The sequence below is a fragment of the Palaemon carinicauda genome, chromosome 22 (genome assembly GCF_036898095.1).
Source record: "Palaemon carinicauda isolate YSFRI2023 chromosome 22, ASM3689809v2, whole genome shotgun sequence".
Taxonomy (NCBI): domain Eukaryota; kingdom Metazoa; phylum Arthropoda; class Malacostraca; order Decapoda; family Palaemonidae; genus Palaemon; species Palaemon carinicauda.
This window is the reverse complement of record NC_090746.1, coordinates 57,480,063-57,505,965: the sequence shown is the minus strand read 5'-3', so window position 1 is coordinate 57,505,965 and position 25,903 is coordinate 57,480,063. Positions and strand designations below refer to the sequence as shown.

General features: G+C 36.0%; 1 protein-coding gene across 1 annotated transcript in view; it reads right to left on the bottom strand.

Moving 5' to 3' along the window:
- LOC137616092 (organic cation transporter protein-like) overlaps positions 1-25,903 on the bottom strand; it is a 78,110-nt gene that overhangs the window by 41,546 nt on the left and 10,661 nt on the right. The gene's annotated exons all lie outside the window — the stretch shown is intronic.

Here is a 25,903-nt window from a genome sequence, read left to right as displayed (position 1 = left end):
GACCGATATATTAGAAAATAAAGTATTATGTAAAGTTCAATCATGGTTTTATGTTTTTTCACAAGGGGTTATTGTCATAATCAAGATTATTAGCCGAATTTGGGTTCCTAATTGGTATACAAAAGTAAATATTTTATGCTTCTAAATAAAAAGGACCTCGTTTCGTGTAAGTAGACTATCACCCGAATCATGACGTAGAGTATTTTCAAGTATTTCTATCTGAATGGTTTCCGTACAAATTTTGGAATGAAATCGTAATAAATAGTTTTTTTGGGCTCAAGCCATGTCGTCCTGATGGAAGTTCCTATAGGGTAGCTTCCTAGGGTATATTACAACTACGGCCATATTCCCAGAGAATTTACCTTAAGGTACCCAGAATTCTAACTCCTGGAGCGAATATCCCTAATAAAAGAACCAGGGATATCGCGAAATATCAGAGGACTTATTCTTGACACGCCACATGGCAATCTGCACCCCGAACAGAGATAACACTTCGAAGGGGTCAATTGGCAAGAAAACGAAAACGAGAAAGAAAAAGGAGAGCCGCTCGCAAGGCTCTCTCTTCTCCCGTTTCGTAAGCGTGCATTGCGCCGATCCTGGCGCCATCTGTATTCCTTTTTGCGTAGCTTAACAACTCGGTGTTTTTTCCTGTGTTTCTCGCAAAATCTTGGATTTAATCAAGTTATTATGCTTTCTCCAACTTCGTCTGCCTCTGATAAGTTGAGTATTATTTCTTTTATGTATAAATGTAGGCTTTTGGTAATTTTTAAAGTGATTAATAGTAATAATCTTTGTTACAAGAGCCGTTGCCTACCGGAGGCGTCCTGGACGCTGTCGCTCGCTAGGTATGAGTTTTAGTTAGCCAGAGCGACGTTCCCGGCTGTTTTGCTTTAATGATTTTAGCTGTTTAGCGTTACATAGGATTTCCTTATTCGTGCTTTTAGTATTATTTGTTTTGGCGAAGTATTCGCCAATTCTGGCCTACGCTAGACCATGTAGCCTAGTCGTTTGGCCCTAGTACTTTCCTGCATGATTTTTGGATTTCCGAGTGTTTTAAAATTTTTTTGAAGCTTTAGGCAGTTTTATACATTTAAGATTATGTTGATTTTTTCCAAGATAGTATACGAGTGAGTTTCGGTGATTTAGGTAATCGATTCTCTTGGCGCCTAGGCTAAGTTGCCTATGGGGCCTTAGTATATTTTCTCATACTCCCTGGTTGCTCTCTTTTCTTCGGAGAAGGTATGCAATCCCTTTCCCTCTGTTTAAGCCTTTGGCTTAACCCTAGTGGTTTATCTGAATTAACTTTCGATACAACTATATTGGGGTGTTACTGTTCCTTCCTGTTCCAGTAAGTCTGGCTTCAGAGACGGGGCAGAACATCAGAGTTCTTAGTCTGAGTCTGTGTTTGTCTGGCTTGGGGTAGAGTCTCCTTCGCTAGTCTGACGCAGACATAGGAGGCTTAACCTCCTTAGGTCACTTCCGAAGGTTTCTGTACGAGATGATTCCTTCTTCTTGTGATCTAGCAGTCTAGTCCTTGTTGCTGTTCTCGGTGGCGAGGATAAGATCCTTTTCCTGGGAGTAGCAACACCTTCCTTGCTTTGGTTCAGTGGGGGTTGGCAAGTATTACTGGCCTCCCTCCTTGGATCTCCCTTAGGCTAAGATGAGTTTTCTTGGCTGCGGGTGATTCTTTACTAAAGCAAGGTTGGTAGGACCCTCTTCGTCCCTTCCCCCTCTTTTCTCTGTAATGGCCTAGCCGTTACAGTACTGTACGTCATTCTACATCTGGACCTAGTATAGGTTAGGATGTGGAGTTGACTCAGTCCCTTGCCGGCCGGCAAAGGTCTTCTGCTTTGAGTGCTGCCCAGACCTCCCTTGGTCCCTCATCCATGTCTGTCTGTAGAGCCAGACGACATTGGTCAGGAAGCCTGAATTAGATTCTCCCCTTGTATGCACTCTTTCGGATTGCCGGGCTTTGAGGTAGTACACTCTCTTATCCCGGCATCCATTCTGTTTTCTTCTAGTGTTGTACCCTAGCCGGCTGCCGGCCTATGTGGCCGGCAATCGGACAGTCGGAGTTCTCTGGTTTGCTGGCCGGCAGTTACTGCCGGCCGGCACATGCATTTGAACCAGCGTTCTGCCGCCTTATAGCTGTTAAGTAGTATACTTTAAAGCTAGTTATGGTGAGTGCCGGCCGGCACATTACCTTCTATACTGTACCAGTATTCTTCAGTATAGCATATACTGTAGGGAGAAAACTATAGTATAGTATTGTTACAACACTGTGTTTTCTAACACTTTTGTGTTGTCTTGCACAGCCCTTTGGTGTTGCCTTACAGATAAGAAAGTGAGTTCTTTCTTGTCTACTATCCGGTATTTTAAAATCATACCTTAGGTGTGAGCTACACCTGTTTCCTTTGGAAATTTTTCATTGGTTACTCTAGGACAGATTAACCATACGATTTTATTATCTGGAAGGCTGCAACATTTGACTGTGCGGGAAACACAAGTGTGTGTCTTTCCTTTCTGTTTTGAGAATCCACAGATACAGTAATGCTCTGGTATACTTCCATCAGGACGACATGGCTTGAGCCCAAAAAACGGATTTTGAGCGAAGCGAAAAATCTATTTTTGGGTGAGATGGCCATGTCGTCCTGATGGACACGCCCTTCCCTTTCTATGAAAGGGCTGTAGGTCCCCTCCCTACATACAGTATCTGTAGCACCTCATGTATCGCTACAAGGAATACAGATGGCGCCAGGATCGGCGCAATGCACGCTTACGAAACGGGAGAAGAGAGAGCCTTGCGAGCGGCTCTCCTTTTTCTTTCTCGTTTTCGTTTTCTTGCCAATTGACCCCTTCGAAGTGTTATCTCTGTTCGGGGTGCAGATTGCCATGTGGCGTGTCAAGAATACGTCCTCTGATATTTCGCGATATCCCTGGTTCTTTTATTAGGGATATTCGCTCCAGGAGTTAGAATTCTGGGTACCTTGAGGTAAATTCTCTGGGAATATCGCCGTAGTTGTAATATACCCTAGGAAGCTACCCTATAGGAACTTCCATCAGGACGACATGGCCATCTCACCCAAAAATAGATTTTTCGCTTCGCTCAAAATCCGTTTTTTTTTTCTGGGGACAGCATGAAGCCCTTGACTTGAATATTTATTGGTCTTTTCCATGAAGTATTATGAGGTTTATTGGTATTTTCCATGTAAGTGTATTTGAGTTTATATTGGTCATTCCAATGTAGATGTGGTCCTTACTTCCTCTGACATGTGATAAAAATTGATAAACTACGAGGGGTTTCTTAAGATTCTCCTCTTTCGGTCTCCAAAATCATTTTATTGTGAGAATTCTGAATTTATCATCTCGAAATGAGTGATAAATTTTCTTTTGATAATACCCTCTGTGCCATCTATATTCATTTTTACCGTATTTTTCCTATGATCTTTTCAGTTATCATTTTTTTACGACAATTATCAACTGAAATTAACTCAACCACATTTAATAACAACCTTTTCATTTTTGGTTTGTTACTAACATAATATGAAGGTAAGAATCATATTTCTATTTAACGCAGAGTATAATTAATTCCTAAGTAGGAAGGTCGTCCCTCTCCCAGTTACCCGCCAAGAATTGAATGTTGGTTAACAACGGTTTATGTAACTCTTATCAATCACATTTCAATGGACAGAACCAACCTCTCTAGCATTAAAAGAAATTAAAATCAGACTAAAAATAGCTTTAAAATCAAGATGATTGTTTATTGCTAGAATGATAAAACACGAAGCATGATGAAAAATAAGCCAAGTTCATTAAGAAACATATCACTATTTGCTTAGTGAAAGTGCCGCAGCACTTAAATAGAAAAGACGACTGCTAAATAAAATAAACATCTCTCTGAACATCTGTAGGAAGGTATCGTTTTCAGTAAGTTCACTCAGTTTATTTGCGAGTTAATTTATTATATTTACTCCTTTATGAAAAGAAAAGAACAGCTAGAAATATTTTAAGAAAGTGCCTATTATTATTATTATTATTATTATTATTATTATTTTTTTTTTTTTCATTTTTATTATTAGTATTAGTATTATTATTATTGTTATTATTATTATTATTATTATTATTATTATTATTATTATTATTATTAATATTATTATTATTATTATTATTATTATTATTATTTATTATCATTAGTATCATTATTATTATTATTACTGTTGTTATAGTCATTCTTATAACGGAGGATTAATTGTGTAATGAGTTGATAAAGATTCTTAGTGACAATTCTTAGTGAATAAAAGTAAAATCCTAACATTGAAATCACTTTGCAATTGAATATATATTTGTTTTCACTTGAAAAAAAGATGAGAGAGTTGTTATTTAAAACTGTGTATTTTTCTTTCTATTTTTAATTAAGCACATATTTAGATTATGTAACAGAAACTAAGATATGGAGTATTTTTCTCGGTTAAACATCATTGGAAAACAGAAAAATCCATCTTTTCTTTAAGAGGCTTATTCATTTCTTAGAAATATAATCCTCTCTCTCTCTCTCTCTCTCTCTCTCTCTCTCTCTCTCTCTCTCTCTCTCTCTCTCTCTCTCTCTCTCTCTCTCGGTGCATTGATTTTTTAATACGTCTTTATGGTCGGTTTGATATCTAATTATTCTTCATGTGATAAATACTGTACCTTAATGCTCTGAGAGTTGTTGGTGAATAGGTCTGTATTATTATTATTATTTTTTTTTTTTTATTATTATTAATTATCCATCTTTACCTTAGATCAACTGGATTATCATTGACTACTCAACGTATTAATGAACCATTTAATTTTTGTACATACATTAATTACCTTCTTCACCATATTTATTTATTTGTCCAACATTCAGATATAAAAGCATCAGATTCGCACAGTTTCTTCAGCTGTAGTCTTGCCACTAGACTATAAGCAAGATTCCACAGTACTTCGTTTCGTAAGTGTAAATATTAAAGATGAATAAGAATACATAGATACAAAATTCAGATCCCCGATAAACAGTCTTAAGCCCGACGAGAGAAAGATAACATGTGTTTGTCTTTGGTATCGTAACTAACAAGGGCATTTCATCTTTCCAAGATTTAGGTTTCTGTTTCAAACACGAAGGAGAAAAGAGTTTTACCATGGTCATGTATATATATATATATATATATATATATATATATATATATATATATATATATACAGTATATGTGTGTATGTGTGTATACACAGTGTATATACTGTATGTATATATATATATATATATATATATATATATATATATATATATATATATATATATAGAATGAGTACTAACTGGTATATCTTAGCAATCCATGCTTGCCAACGGTTGTATAAGCAGATGAGAAAGCTAGTGGAGTAACAAAAACTTTGGTTGTGGAGGAAATGGCCCCTAAGTCTTGATGAAGTCATTGGCAGTACGGTGACGGATTGGGTTTAAGGCGATGAACAAACTGTCTCTCTGGGTTGTACTCCTGATGCCGGGCGGATGATCTTAGTGGAATTAGTATGGACCGGGAGGGGTCACTTGCCTTAGTTTGATAGGCACTGCGCATCACAAGGAACTGGCTATCCTTGGATGAATCTAGACAATGAATCCTTTATGGATTTATTCAGTCAAGAGAAAGAGAAAATGACAGAATGGTCCCAGTCCTAAGCGTAGTGGAGTGGTAAGAATCTCCAGGTTTATAAGTACCAAAGAAACATTGAAAATTGGCAATTGGAATGTTAGAGCCATGAATCAGATTGGGAAGTTACAGCAAGTGGAGAGTGAATTTATGAAATATAGTTTGGATGTCTTGACCCTAAGTGAAAAAAGTTGTAAGGGGATTGGTAAGGAAACCTTAGACAAAGGCAATATACATTATCTATTCAGGGAGAACAGATGGTGTTGGAAGAGAAGGGGTAAGAATGATGATGTCACCAAGAGAGCAGAAAAAGCTTTAACTGAGTGGAGAGCTGTAAATAGTAGATTGTTACTTGCAAAGTTTAAATCCAAGCAGTGCAATACGAGTATAATAGTTTGCTATGCACCAACAAAGGATTCCCCTGAATAAAGGAAAGATGAAGAACTGCAGTGTAATATATGTGATCCCAGGAGAAATATGAAAATTATGATTGGTGACTTTAATGCTAAAATTGGAAGGAATAATGACGGTATATATAATGTTATGGGTGTTAAGGGTCTTGGTGAAGTTGGAAATGAAAATGGAGCACATTTTATAAGTTTCTGTTCAGCAAACAATCTTGTCATTGGATGTATTCTTTTCCAGCACAAGGACATCCACAAATATACATGGACTTCACCATGTGACAATTACAAAGATCAAATAGATCACATAACCATTAATAAAGAGAAAAGAGGACTCTGAGAAGTGTAAGAAGCTCCTCATTGCCACACTGAAATTAAAACTAAAAGCACCCAGCAGAAATGTAGATAGAATGTCTAGGTTTGATACAACGAAGCTTCTAGAAGATGAGCATAGAGAAGCATTTGCAATTGAATGTAGGAATTGATTTGCAGCAAAAAAAAAAAAAAAAAAGCCAAGAGGACTTGGTAGAATATTTAGACAGGAAAACAGATGAGGCTGACAAAGCTATGAATTCAGGGAGTGGCTATGTTGTAAGAATCGCTCATAGAACTATTAATAAAATTTCTACGGGGATAAAGGAAAAGAAGCATATACCCATCGAAAAGAGAGATGAATATGTCCCATCCAACGTTGCCTTTCTTCATCTTCTGTTGTTATCAACAGAAGATGAAGAAAGGCAACGTTGGATGGAACACTTTACTGAGGTCATGAATAGGATATATGTTTGAAAGGAATAATTTGATTGATATACCTGACGCTGATTAAGACATTTATGGGCCCATGAATGAATTCAGTGTGTTTGAATTCGAAGCTATCATTAGAAAAACTCAGGAGATGGAAAGCCCCTGTATACGATGGAATGAATAACTGCTGAGATGATACTGGCTGAAAATGAAGTGACTCCCAGAATACTGATTAATGGGAGTTAGGAGTGTTGGTGAAAATGGTATATAAAAAAGATACCTGATTAATTGCAATAATTACAAAGGCATCACACTTCCGTCAGTTGTCATGAAAATATATAGTATGATTATTTAAAAGAGACTAGAGATAAAGAATGATGAAATTCTGAGAGATGAACAAGCAGGATTTAGAAAAGATAGAAGTTTTACTGACCAAATCTTTGTTTTAAGATATGTTGTACAACAATATGTAAGATATAGAAATCCTCTTTTAATTTCATTTGTGAACTATGAAAAAGCCTTTGATAGTGTGCACCGGAATTTTTTTGGAAAGTCCTGCATTATTATGGAATTCCTCTTAAATATGTGAATTTGATGAAGTCTGTTTACGAGCATAGCTAGTACAAAGTTAATGTTAATGGAGTCCTAACAAATGAATTTCCAGTGAAGAGTAAAGTTCTCCAAGTGAATGTGTTGTCACCTATGTTGTTTATCCTCCTCGTGGATTTTGTAATGCCTAGAACTGCTGGGGATGGCGGAGAAGAATTTGATTGGATTGGTAATAGGAAATGACCTGACCTAGAGTATGCTGATGGTGCTCTCTTTATTAGCAGAACACCACAGGATTTGCAATACTTGCTTACCAAAATGCATGAAATATCACAGGAGGTTGGGCTCAAGATAAATAGAAGAAAAACAGAGATGATGGGAGTGGAATATACAATGGAAGAGGAAATATCATTGGAAGGAAAAAGGATTAATAAGGTAGAATTATTTGAATATTTAGGAACTACGATCTCCAATACAAGGTCTTTGGAATTATAGTTTAGTGAAAGATTGAAAAACGCAAATCAGACAATGGCTAGGTTAAGTAAAATTTGGAAATCAAATCGCCTGAAATTACATATAAAAATCAGGCATATATCAGTTTAGTGAGATCATTGTAGCTGTATGGACATAAGTCGTGGTATGACAATGAAACAATCTCCAACAGATATAGTAGATCTGAGAACAAAGCCCTCGGAAGAATATCGGGAGTTAAATGGCAGGACAGGATTAGAAATGTAACTATAAGAGAGACCACTCGAGTGCCATATGCAGATGAGATCATGGTGAGGAGTGGATCGACTTCACACTCACCGAAAGAGATTAGTTCACCAAACTTTCACATGGGCTCCACAAGGCAATAGAAGAGTTGGAAGACCCAGGCCTTCATGGCCGAGAACTATGAAGCGTGAAGTAGATGATGAATGGAGAATTACTGAATTAAAAGGTCAAGAGAGAGACGGCTGGCGAGATGTAACAGAGAAGGAAATGATGATGATGAGGATATATATATATATATATATATATATATATATATATATATATATATATATATATATATATATATATGCGTGTGAGTGTATGTATGTATTTGTGTTTATAGGAATGATATGATCTATATTGGTCACTTTCGCCATATATATAGCTATTATTGGTCATCTTGAGTTTTCAATTTCTTAAATACGCTTATCCATACGAGCATTTATTTCAGATAAAAAAAAAATAAGAAGCTCTTTCCTTCCATGGTGGAATACTTCAGGACTTGTAGTGCTAAGCGCATTTGAAGTAAAAATGTGAGGCGCTCGAGAATTTAGGAGCTCACTGTGGCTATTAGAGATTTATATAAATGTGGCTTAAAGGTTTAAAGATCTCTCATGAATGGCAGAAGCAAGGGACAGGATAATGTCCTAGAGAATGACCATATAAACATATGGCCAGTGTCCAAGACTCCTTTCCTTCAAGTTACGACCAGGGAGGCCACCAAATGGCTGCTAATAACTCAGCAGGTAGACCTTTAGGCTCCCCAAAACCCCCATCCCCAGCTCACAAGGATGCTGAGTTTGCAGACACTACTGCAACTATTGAGGTTCAGCTTGTCTCGAACTCCTGTTTAGTAGATTGGTAGGCAGAATGAAGATGCGTCTGTTCCACCTCTGGTGAAATGTATATCTGAATTGGCAAATATAATCCACTACTCTTTCAACTCAAGAAGGTCACAATGAGTTTCATAGATGTCACAATATCAGTAATATCGGTCGTGAAGGCAACTTGATGTTTACAATCAATTATGGGTTAGTTCATCATTTAATTAAAAATCCTATTGTTATTCTTCACTATTCTTTAAGCTAATCATTGTGAAAATAAAAAGAAATTCTGTGTTATTCTTCGATATTCTTTTGAGCAAACCTTGGGGAAATAACATGACTGAAATTTCACCAAACATTTAAAACTACACTGTTAAAAATTTGCATTAAAAAACGGTAAATGTCTAGCAACATTTATTCCAGGATTTTCACTATTTTAAAAACGGACATATTGACGTAAAGGAGTGATATTACGGTCATCAACCCGTAAAATATAATAACAAAGTAAGGTAGAATTATGGTCGTCTGTATTTTACTGAAATACAACTGAAAACAGTATATTTTTACGGAAAATTTCCCGTTAAAATTACGATTTTTTTTAGCAGTGTACATTTAGCCTTGAGTGCCTCCCCCCCCCCCCCCTTTTTATGGGACCCCACCTCCACCCGTCCCATTTATGAATAGACATGTATGTTCACGATCATGTCATTGTCCATGTGATTGCAAGAATGCGAAACAAGTACAGATTGTAATAAAATTGATTTATTGTTAGTTCTTGCGTAGTCACATAAGTTGATAGAATTAGGCTTAATGCAACAACATTCGGTTGTCCATCAAGGTCACTTTCTAGTACCCGAAGCAAGACTTAAGAAAATTGTCAATCGTATTACTCTCTCTCTCTCTCTCTCTCTCTCTCTCTCTCTCTCTCTCTCTCTCTCTCTCTCTCTCTCTCTCTCTCAAGAATCCCTTAACAGTATGACGCATAGTGTGTTAACTGTACTAATCGGGCCCACCCAGACCATGTTGGTTTGCTGTGAGTGGCGTAGGGATGAAAATGGCCAAACCCCAGATATGACTAAGGACATGTCTGAGGCCTTCGTCCTGCAGTGGACTAGAAACAACTGCATTTGTTGTTGTTGTTGTTGTTGAGTTAGGTTATACAGTATTCCCTCTAAAAATGGGTTCGATTTGTTCTAAAGTTTATTCCCTTATTCTTAAATAACTTGAAAGATATTGATATCGTCCTTCAAGAATTTCAAAATAATGTTTCCGTTTAGAGTTAGATTTGTAAAATTGGCAATTCCATTATAGGTTATCCTTTACCAGCATAGTTTTCAACGTAAACCAAAATTATATCAGCTTCGGAATACGTTTAATCCTTACATTGGTATTTCAGCATTCTGTTACGTTCTCATCTTTGGGTTATATTCTTATACTTTTTAATATTTTTGTCATAAAAATGAAGCTATAGTTTGCTGTTAAAAGTAGTGTCTTCTAAGTTCAATACATTGTGGTTTAAATTCATTAATTTATTTGAATATCCTTGAGTTTCTTAACGATTTAATAGTAGTTCTTCTTTTAATTTACATAAGCTAATATATTATATGACATCATGCATTGTGCTATATTGTACTATATACAGTATATTATACATTATAATATATTTGAATGACTCGTGAAAATTTTTTGCATAGAATGACTGGCCTACATGGGCCCTGTGTAAATTGAGTCAAAATATCGCAATAGCCTCTGAAGTTCCTAAAACAGGCCAGTTAATATTATGAATTTCAATTGCTGCACTACTCTTTAAATACAAATTTTTCATAATGATTTTTTTATAATTATTTTCTTATAATTATTGCCAATCAATCTTGAAATTTAGATGAATCTGTATAATGCTGCAATTACACTAGCCATTTTTTGCTTGAGGTTTTCGCCAGCCTCCAGCCGATGATTGTGAGCGAAAGTGTTGTAGCGTCACACTACGATCTCGAGGTTCGAGGAGCAAATGGTAATGTAAACAAAGCAGATCAGCTGACATCATCATGGTGCCCAGGAATGTTCTAACTTCAGTAATATGTATTCTTGGAATATTACGTGAAATGAAGAATTCTACAACTACCACTGGATGAACAAAACCGATTTTTATCATCTCTTAAGGCTTGTGGAACCCAAGATTGCCAAGCAAGAGCACGTCCAATTTGCAGAAACCATCTTGTTTGTTTACATCCGAAGTCATGCTCGCTGTTTGCACTAGCTGCTTCCCGTCCAGCCGGGAAGCCAATATCTCGAGCAAAATGCTCCCGGTTTCCCATTTTCGGCAGCAACGACTCGCTGTTGGCGAAGAAAGCCTAGTGTGATTACAACTTAACAAAAAGTGACTCAGCCTGTCCTCTAATTACATAACATGAGCAGTTTAAAGGCCGCTCCTGAATGGCGGAGGCAAGGGACAATGACAATGCCCTAGCTAGCAGGACAATACCCTAGAGACTGACATATATACATAACGATCAGTGCTCAAACTCCCTCTCCACCTAAGCTAGGACCAGGTAGGATCAGATAATGACTGCTGATGTCTCAGCAAGTAGACCTATTACCTCCCTTAAACCCTCCATCCTTAGCTCACAAGAATGGTGAGGTTGCAGACACTACAAAAAAGTATCAAGCCAGATTGGGACTCGTACACCAGTTCGGCAAATCGCCAGGCAAGGACGTTTCCTATAGGCCACCACGTATTGATTTACATATTGATTTTTACCTAACTTTCCTGCGCATGCTATAATTCTCATAAAGAAGCAGATTGGTTATGAATTGGTGGGGGCTTTTTCATAACATCAAATGATTAAAGGCTTTGTTAAAGAAGCGTTTGAAGATCAGATGAGGACACCACATGTGGAATGTTGGGGGAATATTTATTAGATATACAACGTATGAAATTGAAGTGGAAAAGGTAAGAAATTTTATTAAGGAACGGCTCCATAGATACAAACTGAAAAAGCAAAGGAAGGAAAATGTAAGAAAAGAAAGAATGAATGAAAAAGTTTATGGTTGTAAGTGGGATTGGCGGAAGGAGTAATAATAGAACCTAACACTCAGATAAAGCTATCATGGTATTGGAGACTCTTAAGTTGAACATGTTAGACCCAAATGAAAATTACTGAAATAGGAATGATAATAATAGGCTATGTAGGTTGTGCAGAGAGACGGATTATGATACAGAGCAATTTGAGCTTAAGACAGTTAATAAAATTAATAAATCAAAGTAATAGTACATAGGAAAGAAAAATTAAAACGTCAAAAAAGTGGTCCGATACATATATCAACCGTTTTAATATAGAAACAGTTATAAGCATTTCATCTTTGGTAACGACTGACTGCTATTACATTAGGAGAAAACTAACAATGATGAACTTAATGCATTGTGCAAGCTTTGCGCCTTGAGTTTAAGTCTGCACTAGTAGTGGGTTGGCCAGGGCACCAGCCACCCGTTGAGATACTACCTCTAGAGAGTTATTGGGTCCATTAACAGGCCAGACAGTACTACATGGAAGCCTTCACTCTGGTTACGGCTCATTTTGTCTTTCCCTACACATACACTGAATAGACTGGCCTATTCTTTCCACATTCTCCTCTGTCCTCACACACCGGACAACACTGGGAATATCAAAAAATTTTCTCTGCATAAGGGGTTATCTACTGCAATGTCTTTGTTCAGTAACTATAGTCGATTTTTTTAAACCTGGCAAACTTGCACTAAACTTGCACTTAGCTGGTTGTCGCTGATTGGATGAGTGTCGTGTTGTCCGAATATCTCAGTTTGGTTTTCACACTGTTTTAGAATTGTGATTATACGGCCATAGATTGAGATAAGAGGCAAATTATGTAATGTTATGTAAATACCAGTTGTAATAAACGTAAGTATTAAGAAGTTACATACCAAATTATTATATAATAGTTAACAGTTATGAAACAACACTCTCCGAAGCTGTAGACTTGAAATATGTTTCAAACGCATGAAGTTTAATGTTTAAATTTCTAGCTAGATTTTTAAGCGCAAACGTGCCATTGGTGGTTTGGAAAAAAGCAAAACGTATTGATTATACATTGCTGAAGGTTGTATAACGCCTAAGAACAAAATACTATCGTAGAAATGTAAGCTTGCCGAAACATTTGGGGTGGAGGAGTTGAGAAAGGAACAGCCGGCGAGTTGTCATCTGCACACACCGCCACCATCAATCAGCTTAGAATCTGCTATCGAGCAATTGGCTCACTGTCGATTTCACCTATTTCAGCCATGGCCACAAGAGACGATATGGAACAAAGCAAAGATGAAGGCACTTCAAACACCAGGCATATACATGCTGCTGGCAGTAGGCTTACCAGTCAGTGCCGTAATATAATAATGAATGTTTTTCAATATTTCAATTCACAGGGCCCTAGCAAGACAATGAAAGAAATCATTAAGGCGACAGCAACAGCAACTCAAGTTTCAGAGAGAACTATCTATCGCATCAAATCTGAGAAGATGAAATCTTCAGACGGTATAATTCATTCACCCTTGCCCCGGAAAAGGAAATCGACTGTTGTTGATAATCTTGATAGTTTCGACAGAGATTGTGTTAGGAGAGAGATCCTATCCTTTTATGACAGAGGAGACCTTCTTACATTAGCAAATTTATTGGCAAAAGTTCGGGAACCTCCTACTAATTTTACTGGTTCGAGAAGTTCCCTCTACAAAATAGTCAGGAATCTTGGTTTTAGGTACAAGAAAGTCACAAGCGGAAGAAAGATACTCATGGAGAGACAGGACATCATTATAACAAGGAACAAGTATCTTAAAGAACTGAAGAGAAATCGAAAGAGTCCAAAGCCAAGACCGGAGGTATTCGTGGACGAGACTTGGGTGAACCAGAACCTCACCGTCGAAAAGTGCTGGACTAATGAAGATGGATCAGTAGGACCGAAAACGAATTCAGGGAGAGGCTCAAGGTTTATAATAGTACATGCAGGAAGTGATGAGGGTTTTGTACCGGGAGCATTGCTTATGTTCAAATCAAAAAACGGATCAAAGGGTGATTACCATGACTCGATGGATAACGAAAGGTTCAAAATGTGGTTAGAAGAACAACTTCTTCCTAATATCAAGAAGGAGTCCCTTATCATCATCGATAATGCTCCTTATCACTCTAAAATAATCAACAAGGTCCCGACAAGTAGCAACAGAAAAGCCCAAATCATAGACTGGTTGGTTCTAAATAACATTGACCATGACCCTTCTTTTACAAAACTCGAACTTCTTCAGCTCTGCCAGCGCCACAAGGAAATTCAAAAGTACGAAATAGACGAAATTGCTGCTCACTATGGCCATAAAGTGCTTCGTCTACCTCCCTATCACTGCATTTTCAACCCTATCGAACTTACCTGGGCCCAAGTGAAGACAGAAATAAAAAAACGTAATTCTAATAGCGACCAGTCTCTGAAAATTGTTGAAAAAATTACAAAAGAAGCAGTTGATCATGTGACGCCACAGCACTGGCAAAATGCTATAGAACATGTCAAGAGAATCGAAGAATTGTATCGTGCCAAAGATTCAGCATTTGATAAGTTACTTGATGAGTTTGTAATTGACTTGAATGATAGCACTACTGATGACAGTAGTGATGAAGATGCTCTGACACTGGACTAAAATTCTAGCTGTATTTCATGTTGTTATTGATACTTCTGTTAACATGATACTGATGATACTTTATTATCATCCATGACCCTGAATACTGTTATCGATACTTTTGTTTATATAATTCTGACGCCTTTAATTGATGCATTATTATTACTACTGTTATCAATACTTAGTTGTTGTTTACTTTGTTGTGACTCTTACTGTTGTTATAATTTTTAATATTATTATTGACTTTTCTCTTCATTAATGCCATTATTGCCTAATACAGCTACTGTATTAAAATGAACAGTCATGAAAATATACTTAAAATTTAAGTTCCTAAGAACCTTTTGTTTCCCTGTACTATTGAAAACTGCTATAAGTTTATTGAGATGGAACAAAAGACAACATGACAGCTAACAATCTCAAATATAAGGGCTCTGCTCTTATTATTCATGGGGAGTCTTATGATTTACAAAATATAATATAATTAAGGTCTATCTAAAAATAAGATGGACGCGAGATAAAGAAAACCCAACTGTAATAGGACATATTTGAAAATTTCTACTTGAGGAACAGTAAATTTAATGTCATTTTATATAGAGAGTGGCACACCAGCCAGGAAATGGTACGAATAAATACAATTTATGTAATTTGCCTTTATACATATCCTAAAACATTAATGAAATTCCGTGAGCAGTACTTTTGAAATGCAAAAAATAAACATTATGATATATAAACATCTTAATTATTATTTTATGAAGACAAAAACACCACAACCCGCATTTGAACCTCCCGCTGAGAGTACGTCAACTTTCTGTCAAGCCCGTGGCTGTTCCTCCCACAACTCCTCCACCCCAAATTTTCTGACAAGCTTACATTTCTACGATATTATTTTGTTCTTAGGCGTTATACAACATCAGCAATGTACAATAAATATTTTTTTTTTCAAACAACCAATGGCATGATAGCACTAAAAATCTAGCTAGAAATTTAAACATTAAAGTTCATGCGTTTGAAACATATCTCTAGTCTACAGCTTCGGTAAGTGTTGTTTCATAACTGTTAACTATTAAATAATAATTCGGTATGTAAGTTCTTAATACTTACGTTTTATTACAACTGGTATTTACATAACATTACATAACTTGGCTCTTAACTCACTCTATGACCCTATAATCACAATTCTAAAACAGTGTGAAAACAAAACTGAGAGATTCGGACACCACGACACTCATCCAATCAGCGACAACCAGCTAAGTGCAAGTTTAGTGCAAGTTTGCCAGGTTTAAAAAAATCGACTATACTTTCCTCTTTGTAAGGGAAGAAGAGACTTTAGCTATGGTAAGCAGCTGTTCTATGAGAAGGACACTCCAAAATCAAACCAGTGTTCTCTAGTCTTGGGTAGTGCCATAGCCTCTGTACCATGGCCTTCCACTGTCTTTGATTAGAGTTCTCTAGCTTGATGGTACACTTGGGCACGCTGTTCTATCTTATTTCTCTTCCTCTTGTTTGTTTTGAGGTTTTTTTTTTATAATTTAATGCTGTTACTGTTCTTGAAATATTTTATTTTTATTATTAATTACTTCTCTTGTAGCTTATCTATTTCCTTGTTTCCTTTCCTCATTGGGCTATTTATCCCTGCTGTAGCCCTTGGGCTTATAGCATCTTGATTTTCCAACTAGGTTTGTAGCTTGGCTCTAATAATAATAATAATAATAATAATAATAATAATAATAATAATATCAAAATTAAATTCTCGGGAGTCTGACTTTAATGCATTGTTTTATTCAAGGATACGTATTGAATTTTACTTATAAATTCGCAGATTATTGTTCAGCGTTCAGACTGTCTGGGATTAAAGAAGTTTGTGATTCATCGTTGGCTCGAGGAAGCTTTTGACCAGAAAATCATAGAGAGAGAGAGAGAGAGAGAGAGAGAGAGAGAGAGAGAGAGAGAGAGAGAGAGAGAGAGAGAGACGTGTGTATGCTTAGATCTTATCTGTTATCTTACCTCATTAAGTTTGGCTTGCGATCTAGAATTAAACGATGATGATTTTGCCCCCCCCCCCCTCCAACCCACCCCCTCCCCCATAATAAAATCCTTCTTGGATAATTATTTCATTGGGATATTTTCTTTCTACCAGCTAAGTGTTATGTTGAGTCACTCCTAGAAGAGTCAAGTTACACGTTAATGAATGTTTTTGTTGGAACTACTCTCTTCGTAGACGCTTCGCTTAACAGGCCCTCTCATTTACGTTAAATCTTAAATTTCAACGCAGTTATTTTTAACCGTAGTATTTTTCTCATAGGACATGAGTCGCGAATACATCGTGATTTGGATGAATTTTATCCGGGGAAATTTTATTTTAATAATACTCAAGTCGTACTACGTGATGAAAAGAAACGGAGGATGTAGCTGTAGAAAAGCTCATATGTACTTCGTCTATTGTTTCACGTTTATTGCACCTTCCTTCACATCAGGATGAATGGATGAATAAGAATAGAATTTCAAAATCGGAGATCACGAAAAGAGACAGTAACAAAATAATTAAATAAATTTCCGAAAGCGCTATATACCATGTTTTCTTAAAGTACAACATAAAGTAACCGATATGGAATTATTTACTTTAGGCAATTCGTAACATCATAACTAGATAAAAGCAAACCTTTCAGAAGTTTTACTTTGCCATTAGAGTGAGTCAACTCAGAAATGCGCACTTTCTCGTAACCATCGAATTCTTTTGTTGATGCTAAAGTTGGTTGCTGTAGAAGTCCTTTTTTATGTGGGAAGGGGTCTGCGCTTGTGTTTGGAGAAGAGAGAGAGAGAGAGAGAGAGAGAGAGAGAGAGAGAGAGAGAGAGAGAGAGAGAGAGAGAGAGAGTATCTCTCTCTCTCTCTCTCTCTCTCTCTCTCTCTCTCCTTAGGTGAAAATAAAGATTTTATTTCAATATCCGACGACAATTAGGAATTTTGACAAAATGCTTCATTATATATATACATACATACTTACATACTGTATATGGGTATGTGAGTATATGTGTAAAGAGAAAGGTGTGACTGAATATTCATGTACCCTTACTTTCAGTGTCAGGCACTTATGATCATTTAATACACATTTTTTTCAGAAAGCAGTAGCCTTCAAAGTGATTATCAGCTGAGGGAAGTCAAAAGTAAGAAGTTGTGTAATATCAATAAAAGAAAGCCGGGCAACTTGTACCAGCCAACTAGTAGTTCTCCTCTCTCCCCATACACCTGACAACACTGAGATTACCAAACAATTCTTTTTGGCTCAAGGGGTTAACTACTGCACTGTAATTGTTCAGTGGCCACTTTCCTCTTGGTAAGGGTAGAAGAGACTCTTTGGCTATGGTAAGAAGCTCTTCTAGGAGAAGGACACTCCAAAATCAAATCATTGTTCTTTAGTCTTTGGTAGTGCCATAGCCTCTGTACAATGGTCTTCCACTGTCTTGGGTTAGAGTTCTCTTGCTTGAGGGTACACTCGGGCATACTATTCTATCTTATTTTTCTTCCTCTTGTTTTGTTAGAATTTTTATAGTTTATTTAGAAAATGATTATTCTAATGTTGTTTCTGGTCTTAAAATATTTTGTGTTTCCTTGTTTACTTTCCTCACTGGGCTATTTTCCCTGTTGGGGCCCATGGGCTTGGAGCATCCTGCTTTTCCAACTATGGTTGTAGATTATCAGGTAATAATATGAATAATAATAACAAACTAGCAAATATTTTATAACCAAATATTGTAGTTGAGCGGTGTGTGTGTGTGTGTGTATGTGTGTGTGTGTGTAAGGTATAACCCCTTAATATAAGTCACCGGAGTATTGTTCATTTATCGATGCCTATGTAAGGTCAGGTATTTTTCGCAGATTATGGTTATGTCACTCTTGAGATGAAATCTGTGAGACATCTGTGAGGAATAATTGTTAGAATTCACCGTGTGTGGAGATAATATATATATTTATAGTCACTAGATTTTCGCTCTCAGAATATTCGCTTTGATTGTATTTCTTCTGGGTATATATAATATATATATATATATATATATATATATATATATACACACATATATATATATATATATATATATATATATATATATATATATACACACACACACACATATATATATATATATATATATATATATATATATATATATATTTATATATATATATATTATATGTGTTTGTGTAATTTTTATATATTTTTTCCTATTTTTTTCCTGGTTTACCATTATGTAACACATTCAAGCAGCATCAAGAATATGAAATAAAGTAGTAAAACTCATTAAGTGTATTCCCTGCCATTTTCCAATGGTATTACATGAAGCAATGCTCTATCCATTAGGGATTTTGAAAGGAACATAGTGACCGACGGCCGTTATTATTAGTATTATTATTAATAATAATAGCTAAGCTACAACTCTAGTTGGAAAAGCAGGATACTATAAGCTCAAGGGCTCCAACGGGGAAAATAGCCCAGTGAGAAAAGGAAACAGAGAGAATAGTGTTCCTGAGTGTGCCCTCAAGCAAGACAGTGGAAGACCATGGTATAGAGGCTGTGGCACTACCCAAAACTAGATAAAAAAAGGTTTGTTTTTGGAGTATCCTTCTCCTAGAAGAGTTGCCTACTATAGCTAGAGTCTCTTATACCAGATAACCATCCAAGGTCTAGACATTAACCTCTGATCTGGTCAAGAATATAAAAACAAGAACGCATCTGGATGAAATTAAATTTTGATAATCTTTCCCTGCATCATTCACAACCTTTCTAGAATAAATATAAGTCAACATTTCCGTTCATATATAAATTGCCTCAATTAGTATCTTATCTCACTTTACACCGAGTAGAAGACTAATGTGTATTGACTGAAATATATTGTATAATTTGATTTCCTAAGTTTCTTTTATGGTCCATTTTAAGAAATATGTTAAACAGTTAGATTATAGTTAGAATAAATAAACGCATCTATATATGTCGGTGAACTATATATATATATATATATATATATATATATATATATATATATATATATATATATATTTATTTATATATTTATATATACATATATCATATATATATATATATATATATATATATATATATATATATATGTATGTATTATGTATGTATATATGTACAGTATCTATCTATCTATCTATATATATATATATATATATATATATATATATATATATATATACATACGTACATACATACGTACATACATACATACATACATTGGAAGGAGTAACACTAATAGGGTGTCTTTTTTTATTCACATCAATTTTTATCCCGTCTGGAGACATTGAGTGAAATCCGGGACCAGTATGTCCTAAACTTCGTTAGTGTCGTCTACAGTATTGCAATATTCGCGGTCTACATGTAAATGTTCAAAACCTTACAGTTGGATCCAGACTGTATGATATTCTTTTGTGCTTAAAAACTTGGGTCTAATATGAGGCACTCATTTGAGCTCTTTATAACTGGTTTTAAGAAGCCAATAATTTTGAAACGGGATGCCATTCCTAGGGCCAGAGGAATGTCGGTGTATATTAGGACTGAGTAACCTGCTTCTCATAAGTCCGGCTATGAATGTGGATATCATGAGATTTGGGTAATGCAAGTTTGTGGCAGGCATAACAACTTTTATTTGTGTTCAATCTACCGGAATCCAGAAATGTGTGATTCTATCTTCGATTGTCTTCTTACCATTATGGCTAAGATACATGAAAACGACAGAAAGTCCCTTTTTGTAATTTCAATGCTCACCATACCGACTGGTTAAATTCTATTTCTCCCTCTTGTCGCCATGGCTTAAGAGCTCTGGAATTTGCCTCTGAATCAGTCTGTGAGCAAATCATAAGTGAAGCTACTCACAGGTCTGGTAACTGCTTGGACCTCGTATACACCAACTCCCCTGGCGTTATATCAAGTAAGATTGGTTCTCCAGTTGAGACATCTGACCATACCTTGATATCATTATTAGTGAAGACTGAGCAGCATGTCCCAGATGTGTCATACTCATGTAAAATCTTTAGCAGACTGGAATGCCATTTTGAGTAATCTTTCGGGTTTAAATTGGTCACAATTGTATAAAAGTGTTGATCCTATTGTTTCTTTGAATGAGAATCTAGTCAACATAATTAATTGGCGTATCCCTTTTCATGTGCTAAGGTACCGAGTTCAGTGATGATTGTAGATGTGCTTATTTGGAGAAGCAGGGGGCGTATCCTCTTTGAAAGGGTAACACATCAGATTTGGCCTGGAATAACATTACTCAGCTTAGAGCTTTTGCTCTGAGAGTTTATGCTTCAACTAAAAAGAATACAATTTATCCATAAAAGATACATTTTCTGGTACAACAGAGGAAAATTAGTGGTGGGCTACCTATAAATCTGCACTCTTTGGTGTAGATGCAACAGTTCCTCCTTTACTTAAACCAGATGGCTCAGTCACTCGCTGTCCAAAGGAAAAAGCAATCCTTTAGGCTAATGTGTTTGACAGTATGTAGAGTAAAGAGAAACTAGATCTTCCTCATTCCTGTTTTCCTGAGACTAAACTAACTAGTTTAGCTTCTCGATCTCGTGAAATTAAACCTCTTTTGCTGGATCTTAATGCTTATGGAGTTGTAAACCCAAATGGTATTTTTACTTTTTTTTTTTCTTAGCTCCAACGTTATCTGTTATTTTGCGCAAGTTAGGAAGAATAGGTTCTTTTGGCATTTGTTGGAGAATTGGTAATGTTACTCCATTATGTAAATACGTTTGTGGTAGCTTAAATCCAGCAGATTACCGCTCAATTTCCATAATTCCCATATTATCTAAAGTTTTTTAACGTCTTTTGGTAAAACGTCTAAATAAGTTTGCTGAAGGTAATCAAATGTTCCCTAGTTTGCAATTTAGCTTTCGTAAGGGTCTTTTCTTAGCATCATTATTGAATTTTTAAGTAATAGATTGAAAAGAGTTGCTATTAATGGGCACCTTATTGAGTATGGGAATGTGTTAGCTGGTGTTCCTCAGGGTAGTGTTCTTGGCCCATTACTTTTCATACTATATATTTATGACATGTGGTTTGGCCTAGAAAACAAGCTCGTTGCATATGCAGATGATGCTACTCTCTTTGCATCAATCCCTTACCTTGAATGTAGGTCTGGGGTTGCTGAATCCCTTAGTATAGATATAGCTAAAATTAGTGCATCGTGCAAATTATGGGGCATGAAGTTGAATCTTAACAAAACTCAAAGTATGATAGTAAGTAGGTCAGGGACAGTTGCTCCTTAACATCTGGATCTCAGTATTGATAATGTTTCTTTAACTCTGTATGACTTAAATTTTTTTGATTCTCGACTAGCAATTTACTTTTGAGAAACACATTAGGTCTATCTCGTTTTCAATTGCACGAAAAAATGGCTTATTGAAAAATTCCTGTCATATTTTCGGTGAACAATCTATTCTGAAGAAGTGTTTTAATTCTTTCATTCTACCTTGTTTTGAATATTGTTCTCCTGTGTGGTCTTCAGCTGCTGATTCTCATCTTAATTTGTTGGACATGAACCTGCGGTCTATTAAATATCGTATTCCTGATGTAGATATTAATCTCTGTCACCGTCGTTCAATTAGTTCGTTACGCATGTTGCATAAAATTTTTTCATAATTCTGACCATTCTTTACATTCAGATCTTCCCGGACATTACCATCCTGTTCGTAATACTAGGCATGCAGTTAATTTTAATATTCATCCCTTCTTCATCATGAGGCTCAATACGTCACAGTATGCTAGAAGTTTTATTCCAGCTGTGACCATGTTGTGGCATGATCTTCCTAATCGGGTAGTTGAATCGGTAGAACTACAAAAGTTCAGACTGTAGCAAATGTTTTTGTTTTAAACAGGCTGACATAAGTCTCTATTTATACTTTATATATGAAAGATATGTTTTAATGTTGGTAATGTTCTTATCATATTTTATTATAATTGTTCATTACTTCTCATATAGTTTATTTATTTCCTTATTCCCTTTCCTCATTGGGCTATTTTTCCCTGTTGGAGCCCTTGGGCTTACAGCATCCTGCTTTACCAACTAGGGTTGTAGTTTAGCTAATAATGATAATAATAATGATAATAATAATAATAACAATGGGGATGAGGTTGTGAGCCACACACCCATTTTCCCCATTAGATCATGGCCACCTCTTTCGGGGTCCATGATTTCTATTTAACAAACGTAAGTCAAACTCTCTACTACTTATTAATCTGCCCAAATGTGCTGATTTCATAACCAAATGGTGGATGGTGGTGGGTTGCCACATACCTGTGTCTATATATATATATATATATATATATATATATATATATATATATATATATATATATATATATATATGTGTGTGTGTGTGTGTGTGTGTATGTACTGTGTGCATGTGCATGTGTGTTTCTTCTTGTCTCTCTTCAATAATTTGACTGGACTTCCACTGGAAATCTTACAAGTTATTTCGTGCTTGCTTCGTCTTATATATAGCTCCGAAGCATGAAGTACAGTGCATACTGAATATACAGAATGATAAATCCAATTCAATCCTAATAAAGCAGATGTCGTTAATTTTCACCCGGATCTTTAACCCTGCAGTCATTTGATGCAGATTTTCTAACCTACTGTCCAAGCTGGCATCAACGACTTGACCAATCTTACCGCAGCCGGTACAGCCGGTACATCCACTTGCAAGCATGCGAGAAAGCCGATAGGCGCAATCACTTGCATATACGTCACTTCCGGTCTCCTTAGTCCTCCCCCCCCCCACCCTCCCTCCAATCCATCATTCTGTCTGTTTTGCTTAAGTAGGCTGGCGACGAAGGGGGAGTGCATCGGTAGGTAACGGTAATGTTCGTATATTGCATCGCAATAAGTAAATCGGCTTATTCATTTAATGGTCTAGTTCTTTTGTCATCATGGCAGTATTACCGGTAATGGCACGGCGCCGCTGTTATATCCCGAGAGTAGTGAAGTAAATGTAGACGAACGGACATCATTAACGTTTTTCCAGTCGACACACGCAACTCTCTTAGGGCCGACACTCCATAAATTACTCTGCTTGATTCACAGCAGTGATTTTAGTCGACACCCACCCCTTTTTTTTCCTTCTCGATCCCCCTCACTTGCAGGTTTTTTTTTTTTTCTTTTAATATGCCCGTTCCATTTTTATCGTTCAACCCAAGCAGGTTTTTGGGTAGCATGTGCTCTCTTTCTGTGAGGTCAGTGATGCAAAGGCGTTATTTTTCTCTGCGCCACAGGGCCTTTCCTCACACACCTCTTTTGCACCCTCCCATTGATTTTGTGCCCTCAAAATAATATAAAATGTCCATGAGTTTTATCAAAACCAGAACTTGCTGTCACAACTGTCCGAATCACAGACAGAAAAGGATCAAAATATATTGATAATGATCTGCAGCAATGAGGAAAAAAACGTTCAGTGAATAAAATTCAGGAACTGTCATTTTGCACATTGGCTGAATAAAATCGCATGAATATCGATTTTTCCTCGCTTTGGAACGGGCTATATGGAAGCACAATCACATAATGAAGAGTGTAGTTGACAAATATAAAACGTACTTTCGTTAATACCAATGCCAGTGCATGCCGTAAGTCCTTGTGGGGGCATCTGTTGCATTTCCATGCATTTCATGCAACATATACCGCCGGGGCTTTTTTTGAACCACTTTATTGTCGCGGTAATTCACACGCCATTAGCATTACACACATTATTCATCATAATATATTATGTGTTTTTAGACGTGCTTCCCCAGTAGACTGTTGAACTTTCATTACGTATTTTGTTAATTGAGATGCGTCAAGGGGACCTCACGCGCGTGATGCGTCTGGCTATGTCGGGGACCAATGGCTGGGTTGGTCCTTGATTCATTTATGCTTCAGATGTTACAGGGAAGTGTAAAGGTACTTTTCTAAGGTGTCACTGTGTTTATAATATATATATATACATACATATATATATATATATATATATATATATATATATATATATATATATATATATATATGTATATATATATATATATATATATATATATATATATATATATATATATATATATATATATCTATATGTGTGTGTGTGAGTATGTATGTATGTATGTATGTATATACTTTCTAATGGTTACATAGTGTAAATGTTAAAGCATTATACTTCTTTTCAAATTACAGTTTTAGCTTGGCTAATAATGATAATAATAATAATAATAATAATAATAATAATAATAATGATAATAACAATAATAATAATAATAATAATAAGTAGAAAGAGCAATCAGAGATTTCAGGCCTCCGCCAATGAATATTGTCAACATTTTACTCATGTCTACGGACCAAGCTTTCCCCTTTTCATATATTGACCGTAAATGGATCTCCAGTATAATAATAGCAATAATAACCAGAATTACGATCTTAATCCGGACCACCTCCAATATTTAATTGGTTCTTCCAGAGCGTAACACTTATCCACCTTTAGAATTTGGTGAAAATCCGGCAAGAAATTTTGACGTAATCCTGCTAACAGACAAGCAAACTTAAATGAATCAATAAGGAAACGTAGGTCATTTTATAACTTCATTGACAGTGTTGATAATGATAATAAATATCTGACCTTAGAAGCTGTCCACTCTTGAGATAGTTGTGGGTTTCAGATATGAATCAAAATCAGCTAAAATGTCCAATATTTCAACCTCTTCTTCCAATTCTACTTCTTGTGAAGAGTGTACGTAGAACTCAACCTTTAGGGTTCGTGCGCATATGCATGTCCTAAGCTTGGATAAGAGAGGGAGTTTTCTCTGACGTTTAAGGCGCATTTATCCTGGAACTTTCAACAAACTTTGAATGGCTGATACCAGTGGCAATATATTTGTCTTCATTTTTATAAGAATGTGCTTTTTGGGGGAGATATTTCATTAAGATTGGGAATTTTATCAATGAATTTACAGGATTAACTTAGAAGTTGGACTAACAATCGAGTATAATTCGTTAAATAAAAAAATACATCCACAGGCTCCTGAAGCTCTTAAATAAAATTGACGGAATAACAGAAAATTAATAAAGTCAGCTTTGGATCTATCGCTATTTTTTTCAACCCTATTCCGTTTTCCCAAATTTTTTTATATGAGGACCTCGGTTATTTTTATCACCGACTGTTCTTTTCTAGTCTTTTAATTTACACCATGCTTCTGTTAGATCATGTTTCATTACTTCATTGTAAATCGTGTTCATTGTCAAAATGATAGC